General features: G+C 42.4%; 1 protein-coding gene across 17 annotated transcripts in view; it reads right to left on the reverse strand.

The window, feature by feature from the left end:
• Window positions 1-8,902, reverse strand: part of LOC145518640 (uncharacterized) — a 379,656-nt gene that overhangs the window by 196,086 nt on the left and 174,668 nt on the right. For 16 of the 17 annotated variants that reach the window (XR_014063062.1, XR_014063060.1, XR_014063064.1 and 13 more), the window contains exons 1-3: window positions 8,754-8,828; window positions 4,964-5,125; window positions 3,529-3,642 (exon numbers count right to left, since the gene is read on the reverse strand). The gene's annotated coding sequence lies outside the window, so the exon portion shown is untranslated. Of the gene's footprint in view, window positions 1-3,528; window positions 3,643-4,963; window positions 5,126-8,753; window positions 8,829-8,902 lie in introns of those variants that run through there. The other variant, XR_014063068.1, reaches the window with a different exon arrangement.

The following is an 8,902-nucleotide window of genomic DNA, read 5'->3' on the forward strand; positions in this document are numbered from 1 at the left end:
CTTGGGTTATGAAGAGCCCCTGGAGAAGGGAATAGCTACCCACTCCAGTATTCTTGCCTAAAAAATTCCATGGACAGAGGAGCCTGCCTAGCTACAGTCCATGGGGTTGCAAAGAGTCAGACAAGACTGAGCGACTAACATTTTAACATAAACGAGTGAATAAAAACAAGTAGAGAGTAGAGGACATCTGCATCATAACATTAGAATATGGGATTTAATCTGGGTAAGGAAGGAACCAGTGACATTATAGCAACAGGTTGCTGTAAAAATTTAATAGGTTCAATGGACTGAAGGTCCCAGTAGGATCAAAGAATTGTGAGTCAGGGTACTTAGATGAAGTAGGCTCAAAAGACAGAATGTGGAAATCAGAGAGTCTTGAAACTGAGGATATGGAGGGAGTGTAGTTATTGGTAAAGTCAAGATATAAGGTATAACGATCTGAGAAAGTGACTGAGGTTGGGTGAAGTTCAAGGTCACTAGAAGAGAAGAGATCACGGTCTGAGACATCAAGATTGGAAGAGTCAGAATAGAGGCTACTGAAAATCATCAAAAATCATCCTGTGACTAGTGGTTGACAGAATTAAGTATGAGCCATGAGCTGAAACAGTCAGGGAATGAGAGCGGTGTGTAACTGACCTCAACCACGAGGGCTGGAGACTAGTACAGTTCACACAAGCTTCACAGCTAAAGGCTTTTACAGCATATGGAGGACTGTGTTCCGAGAAGAGCTGGAGACGCAAGGAGGACACGAATACACATCCGAGCCCAGGATGAGGAAGTGGGTGAGAGACAGACGAGCCTCCAGAGGAGAACGCTGCCGCAGAGAAGCAGTGCTCTCCTCCCTGAGCCAGAAAGAACAAAATGGACTCGAGGCATTCAGAGAAGGACCTGAGAATAATGGAGACGTAGCTGATGAGGGATTCTGAGTTTCAGAGGGCACAGAGGAAAGGGGTCAGGGATTGAGAGAGGGTGGGGACACATCCAGATTTGGGGATGTTGGGGAGCCAGAGTCTGAAACGTTGAAGGTGGAGTTTCTTGGTCGGGGTAGAGGATGGCAGCAGACAGGGCTAGAGGGAATGAAGGGATTGATCCATCTCTTAAATGTTGCGGGGAACTGGGAGTGCCCCAGAAGAGGCGATGGAGCCCCACACAGAGCCGGGGGGTGGGGGAGGGGTACTTCTCTCCTGCCTATGGCAACATGAGGTCAAGGGAAGGATACTGACAATAAAGTTGATTCCCTCCTGTCTTCTTTGACCCTGAGGACAAATATGCTGGGTTGGAGACCCCTCCCTTAAGTTGTAACCTTGGTATCACTGACTGGAACCCATGGCACTCATTAGTTAGACTTGAGAGGTTAGAGGAAAGAGACGATTTCGATGTCCTGGGGGAATTTCAAAATCTCTCCATGTTCTGTAGTTAACTAAGGACCTTTAACTCTACCCTGAGAAATAGACAATCCACTAAACAAAGATTACCAAGAAATATTACAAGAAAGATTACCAAAGATTTTCATAAACATAGGAAAAAAATGTTTAACATCTCTATATTCAAATACATGCAAATTAAGAATACAAGGAGATAACAGTTTTCAGCTGTCAAATTAGCAATGATAAAAATAATTATAGCATTTAAAACTAGTGGAGTGAGGTCACAAGAGCAATATGATAGCTACTAGTATAAATTTTCTTCATGCTTTTCTGGAAAATAGCAACATTCTTTAAAGCCTTAATGAAAGAACATCTTTTGGTCTGTACTATTCTAAAAATCTATCTGAAAGAATCTATCAGAAGGTTTGAAATGTTTATATATAGAAAAGTTTCCTGCTACATAATCTGTAAGAGCTAAATTAGAATAACTTTAAATATTAAAATTACAAAATGTTTTAAACTTTATGGTCCATTTCTATGATGGGAAACCATGAAAACATTGAAAATCATACTCTCAAAGAGATGTTAATGCCATGAGAACACACTCTTAAAGTATTTTGTTAGCAATGTAACAACTTTGTTAACAAGGATATTACAAAAACAAGACACCATCTATAATTCATAATTGGTTCTCAACATTTGCAAGAATCACCCGGAGAATTTATTAAAATCACAGATGTCCTACTCCCATCTTATACCTATTGGATCAGAATCTCAAGTTAACTAAGAAGTAGCAATAGGGACAATTACAATTTTTTTTAAAAAAACACGTTTTTAAGAGGAACACAACACTTTTATAATCGGGAAGAACTGCAATAAATATTATTAGCATGTAAAATTTCCTTCAGGTCCTTGAAAACAAGACTTCCCCTCCAACTCAGTATCAACAGACTGCTGCTGCTGCTGCTAAGTTGCTTCAGTCATGTCCGACTCTGTGCGACCCCAAGGGCTGTAGCCTACCAGGCTCCTCTATCCATGGGATTTTCCAGGCAAGAGTACTGGAGTGGGGTGCCATTGCCTTCTCCGCAACAGACTGCTCATACCCTAAAATCAGGCCTACCCTCAGAACACAGCAGTCAGCAGACTTTTGCTCTAGACAGAGTCAAGTTTAAGAAGTCAGTTCAGTTCAGTAGCTCAGTCGTGTCCAACATAACAACACTGCGAAATATTAAGAACACCTCTAGGATTTTTCTTCTATTTAAATTTTATTATAAATCGCCAAAACACAAACCTCGGGTTCAATCACAACATGCAGTAAAGCCTGACTTCAGTTGACCAACAGATTTAGGATGAGAATAATAAAAGGTGCTAGGATCTAGTGGCCCAGAGGAGCTGGCTTTTCCAAGCTTCACAAGGCAGGCCAAAGTTCATAAAGCTAAAGCCACTTTCCGACCAGGTGTTGACGGTATTTGTTTATGTACAGTATTAGAAGAAAACAAACAAAACAAGGAGTTGATTTCCTGCTCCTACACCTGTCCAAATGCTAGTCTTCATGGCTGATGGACACACATCCTTATGAATTCACTTCCCTTGAACAATTCCACAAACATCCTCTGGTTTGCCAGAATCCATTGTAGAATTTATCAGTTTTATTCGTAAATAAGAATTTTTTGGTTTATTTTTAAATAAGCCAACTTTTTCCCTAATGAGCTACCATTAACTCATTAAGCATTCCACATAAAACCTTTGCCAATTCTCTTATTGATCACTGTGTTGTTCAGTCTAAGGCTGAGGTTCTGCACAAAGGGGAAAACGTACAGGTACATTGCTGTGGACCCCCCATGTAATGGTACTATTTATAACCATTTGTAGAAATCTCCTGGAAGAAATGAGGCTCTGGCTGTTAATGACCTTTCCATTTCCTTTGTCTCTGTAGATGTCAATTGTTGCCAGGTAAACTGCCTTAGCTCAACATGAACTCTACTTACTGAATTATCATTGTTTACTTAAGACCTTTGTCATAATACTAGACAAGCTATGTCAGATAAGCATTAAATTTTCAGCAATTCAAAATGGGGATGTGTGTTTCAACCTCTATTCTTTAACCTGTTCCTTAATAACCTGAAATCACTCTTGGATAAAATGGATGCATGTCACTTACCACAGAGAAGAAAAAGGTGTGGCCTTCTCTTATATGAAGATTATGTAGATTTTTGGCAGGAGGGATTGGCCTTAACAAACAACTGGCTTTTTTGTCAACTGCTGACATAAATGGCTGCAAAATAAATATTACAAAACCAACTCAATGATGAGTAAAGAAGCCACTTGCCAATGCAGGAGATGTGGGTTCCATCCCTGGGTCAGGAATATCCCTTGGAGGAGGAAATGACAACCCACTCCAGTATTCTTGCTGGGAGAATCCCACAGACAGAGGAGTCTGGCGGGCTACAGTGCATGGGGTCACAAAGAGTCTGACACCATTGAGCTACTGAGTACACATGCATGCATATGACCTCTAACATTTAAGTGCCCGGAAATCAATATAGATATCCCCCGCTTTTGGAAAAGTTCACTTTACAGCACTTCGCTTTTACAAAAAACCAGTATTAGCACCTGTTTTCTCTAACTGAAAGAAATCAGAGGAGGATCTGTGCTTTCATGAAAAAAAAAAAAAGGTGAAAATTGAAAATAGTGTTTTGCAGCAAGGTGCTATAGAGACAGTGGGCATCCCAAGCAGGTAGGGTGGCCCCACAAACTCCTGCCCCAGAACTATACTCAGCATCCCAGCATCTAGCCACCAACGCTTTGAACCGGTGTCTGTGAGCATCTGGGCTTTATCTTGATTTATTTTGTGTGTCATTAGCAAGAAGTGTCCTGAGGTAATTGCTTCTTTTCTTTGCACCATTTGGGCTTATGAAAGCCTTCATAGGAACATTCTACCTTCCAATAGTGGGGACACCTGTAATTATATTTAGTGAGTGAAATCATTTAGTTAGCTGGGCTTCTATTTTCAACCAATTTAGCTTGGAAAGTACATCAAGAGGTTACATGACCCAAGGTAAAGAAACCATGGAGGGGCAGCTTATAATATTTGGGGAGGCCTCTTTATAAAATAGAATTTAAAAAACAAGCGCAAGTTTTTATTTAGACAAGAAAAAAACCGCAATAAATTACAACTCAAAATTACAAAGGCCTACAAATTCCACAGATTTTACGTTTTCAGGCTGTTTCTTTGCCTTACAAAGTGTCCTGCAAGTCAGGAGCACTGAAGCTTAAACCTCATTAGCTTCTTGGTATGTCTACCTGCATCCTTGGAGCTTTCTGGAAAAAAAAATAATTATAATGATGCAGCATTTGGGTTTGTCTGCTTTAAATAGTTTCAGACCTAAATGACTGTAGTGATAAGATTTAAAGGCAAATATTCAGTTTATCTGGTGTTTGACTGTGGCCATAGGAAGCCACTTTTTAGAAATAATGCTGGCCTTTTTGCCGAGTGTATTTAGGAGGTCTCTGAAGAAAGAGAGTGGGTTTAAGAGTATGGATGTGTCTTTTCCAGATTCTCGCCTTTTATAAGCTGATGTCAGCCTGAAGCTTACCTTAGCAGTTGAAATAAAGTTCCACTTCACTGTCCTTCAGACTCTTGTCACCAAGTTCCCTGTCCTTAAGGCTTATTCACAGCTTGCTTGGTGGAGGCAGTGTTCACTGTTCACTCTCTGGAGCGTATACATCCAGTCCATTCCTCTCCTAACAGCGATCACCTTTAGCCCAAGAAATGGAGATGCTGATTGAATTGGTACCACCTGGGCTTGTTACTAATTAGCATTTAGGGTCAGGCACATGGGCCATGCACTCAGCTACTCTTTTCAAATCTCAGTGCTTTCAGATGGAAATACGTTTTTCAGATATTCTTTTTTACTATAAGGACCTTTTAAACATTTATTATTTTTTATTGAAGTATAATTGCTTTACATGTTGTGCCAGTTTCTGCTGTGCAACAAAGTGACTCACCATATGTAAACACGCATCCCCTCCCTCTTGCTCTCCCTCCCACCCCACCCCCACATCCCACCCCTCGAGGCCATCACAGAGCTGGGTTGGGCTCCCTGTGCTATACAGCAGCTTCCCCTTAGCTATCCCGTTTACACACGGCAGTGTATATATGTCAGTGCTTCCCTCAGATATTCTTCTTTCTGTCACACTCTATGTACTCCCCCCAGAACCTAAAGACTTTCAAATTCTGCCTTCTGCATCCTGGGGCCAGATTATCCTCATTATCTGTAAAACAATCCTACCAAATCTCTTTTTAGAAAAATTCAAACGCCCCTTTTGTGTGCAGAATCAAATACAAATTTCTGAATTTTGGAATTTGTATTCTTTCACCCTTCTGTACTCTGTCATTCATTTGAGTCATGAAACTCCCAGACTTTGCCCTACACTTTTGCTCAGAGTTTAGCTTCATCTTTCTGTTTCAGCCATACTGTTCCTCTTCTCCACATCCGAGGGGATTGCCTCCAAGGCGTAACTAAATTCAAATCTTCCTCATGAGTAAGCTTAGTCATCCAAAGCAGAGTTAATCTGTTTCTTTCCTGATCCTCTGTTGCCTTTGTGAGTGTGTGTCTACTATACACATATTGCAATTTCCTTGTGCTGTGTCATTTTTTTTTCTCCTATGACAATGCGCTGGCACAGGTGCTAGTTCCATAATGCTAGCAGAATTTTCTACATGAGATCAGCACACAAGTGTTAGGAGGAAAGCTCTTGCTAAATGATTTTGGATAAAAACCCTTCCCTTCCCTCCAGCTTGACCTTTGAGTGAAAGTGAAAGTGAAATCGCTCAGTCACCTCCGACTCTGCGACCCCATGGACTGTAGCTCACCAGGCTCCTCCATCCATGGAATTTCCTAGGCAAGAGTACTGGAGTGGGTTGCCATTTCCTTCTCCAGGGGATCTTCCCGACCCGGGGATCGAACCCGGGTTTCCCTCATTGCAGGCAGATGCTTTACCATCTGAGCCACCAGGGAATGGCTTGGTGAATCAAGGGGAAAATTTAGAATCAATTAGTTAGTTAATGTTAGTTGCTCAGTTGTGCCCAACTTTTTGCGACCCCATGGACTGTAACCTACCAGGATCCTCTGCCCATGGTACTCTTCAGGCAAGAATACTGGAGTGGGTGGCCATTTCCTTCTCCAGGGGCTCTTCCCTACCCAGAGACTGAACCCAGGTCTCCCCCGTTGTGGGCAGATCCTTAACCATCTGAGCCCAGTGACCAAATCCTGACACTGGCATTTATTCACAAGCTGGGTGACCTTGAGAAAATAAAGTAACCCCTCAAAGACTCAGTTTAGTAATGTGCAAAATGGGTAGAATCAGTTCAGTTCAGTCGCTCAGTCGTGTCCGACTCTCTGAGACCCCATGAATTGCAGCACATCAGGCCTCTCTGTCCATCACCAACTCCCAGAGTCTACCCAATCCCATGTCCATCGAGTCGGTGATGCCATCCAACCATCTCATCCTCTGTCGTCCCCTTCTCCTCCCGCCCCCAATCCTACCCAGCGTTAGGGTCTTTTCCAATGAGTCAACACTTCGCATGAGGTGGCCAAAGTATTGGAGCTTCAGCTTCAACATCAGACCTTTCAATGAACACCCAGGATTGATCTCTTTTAGGATGGATTGATTGGTTCTCCTTGCAGTCCAAGGGACTCTCAAGAGTCTTCTCCAACACCACAGTTCAAAAGCATCAATTCTTCGGTGCTCAGCTTTCTTTACCGTCCAACTCTCACATCCATACATGACCACTGGAAAAACCATAGCCTTGACTAGACGGACCTTTGTTGGCAAAGTAACGTCTCTGCTTTTAAACATGCTATCTAGGTTGGCCATAACCTTCCTTCCAAGGAGTAAGCGTCTTTTAATTTCATGGCTGCAGTCACCATCAGCAGTGATTCTGGAGCCCAAAAAAGTAAAGTCTGACACTGTTTTCCACTGTTTCCCCATCTATTTCCCATGGAGTGATGGGACCAGATGCCATGATCTTAGTTTTCTGAACGTTGAGCTTTAAGCCAACTTTTTCACTCTCCTCCTTCACCTTCATCAAGAGGCTCTTTAGTTCTTCTTCACTTTCTGCTATAAGGGTGGTGTCATCTGCATATCTGAGGTTATTGATATTTCTCCCGGCAATCTTGATTCCAGCTTGTGTTTCTTCCAGCCCAGCGTTTCTCATGATGTGCTCTGCATATAAGTTAAATAATCAGGGTGACAATATACAGCCTTGACGTACTCCTTTTCCTATTTGGAACCAGTCTGTTGTTCCATGTCCAGTTCTAACTGTTGCTTCCTGACCTGCATACAGGTTTCTCAAGAGACAGGTCAGATGGTCTGGTATTCCCAACTCTTTCAGAATTTTCCACAGTTTATTGTGATCCACACAGTCAAAGGCTTTGGCATAGTCAATAAAGCAGCAATAGATGTTTTTCTGGAACTCTCTTGCTTTTTCGATGATCCAGCGGATATTGGCAATTTGATCTCTGGTTCCTCTGCCTTTTCTAAAACCAGCTTGAACATCTGGAAGTTCACGGTTCACGTATTGCTGAAGCCTGGCTTGGAGAATTTTGAGCATTACTTTACTAGCATGTGAGATGAGTGCAATTGTGCGGTAGTTTGAGCATTCTTTGGCATTGCCTTTCTTTGGGATTGGAACGAAAACTGACCTTTTCCAGTCCTGTGGCCACTGCTGAGTTTTCCAAATTTGCTGGCATATCGAGTGCAGCACTTTCACAGCATCACCTTTGAGGATTTGAAATAGCTCAACTGGAATTCCATCACCTCCACTAGCTTTGTTCGTAGTGATGCTTTCTAAGGCCCACTTGACTTCACATTCCAGGATGTCTCACTCTAGGTGAGTGATCACACCATCGTGATTATCTCTGTTGTGAAGATCTTTTTTGTACAGTTCTTCTGTGTATTCTTGCCACCTCTTCTTAATATCTTCTGCTTCTGTTAGGTCCATACCATTTCTGTCCTTTATCGAGCCTATCTTTGCATGAAATGTTCCTTTTGAACCTGCAAATATTTACTATGTGAATTAAAGATGATGCAACTAAATAAAACTATGCATTTGATTGACGTGGTTGTTTGACCACCGTCTTGTCGATCCTGTCCATGTTGCCAATTGTCTTGCTACATCTCATTGTGCTCACTGTTCGCTGAAACCGTGGCAGACAAAGCATGAGCCAAGAGGTTGGAAGGAAATGCGAGAATCTGTGAGAACTGCAGATGTGTTCTCTACTGGCTGGTGCAGCAGCCAGAGCTGCAGACATAACATAACACAACCTATCCGGACACAACAACGCTTCAGGGCTTTTCCAGGTGAAGCTTATATATACTTACAGAACAAAATTAGCCCATGGCCAAGCGAGTATCTCGGGGACACGCATGCGCAGTGCTATAGGTGAGCTCAGCTACGTGATCTCAGTTACATAACCGTTCAAAGTCATTGTTTACAGAACGTGTGGAGAGAGGGCGTGAGTGCGTGGGGC

The sequence above is a fragment of the Giraffa tippelskirchi genome, chromosome 8, assembly GCF_054371585.1.
Source record: "Giraffa tippelskirchi isolate mGirTip1 chromosome 8, T2T-mGirTip1v1.2.pri, whole genome shotgun sequence".
Lineage (NCBI taxonomy): Eukaryota > Metazoa > Chordata > Mammalia > Artiodactyla > Giraffidae > Giraffa > Giraffa tippelskirchi.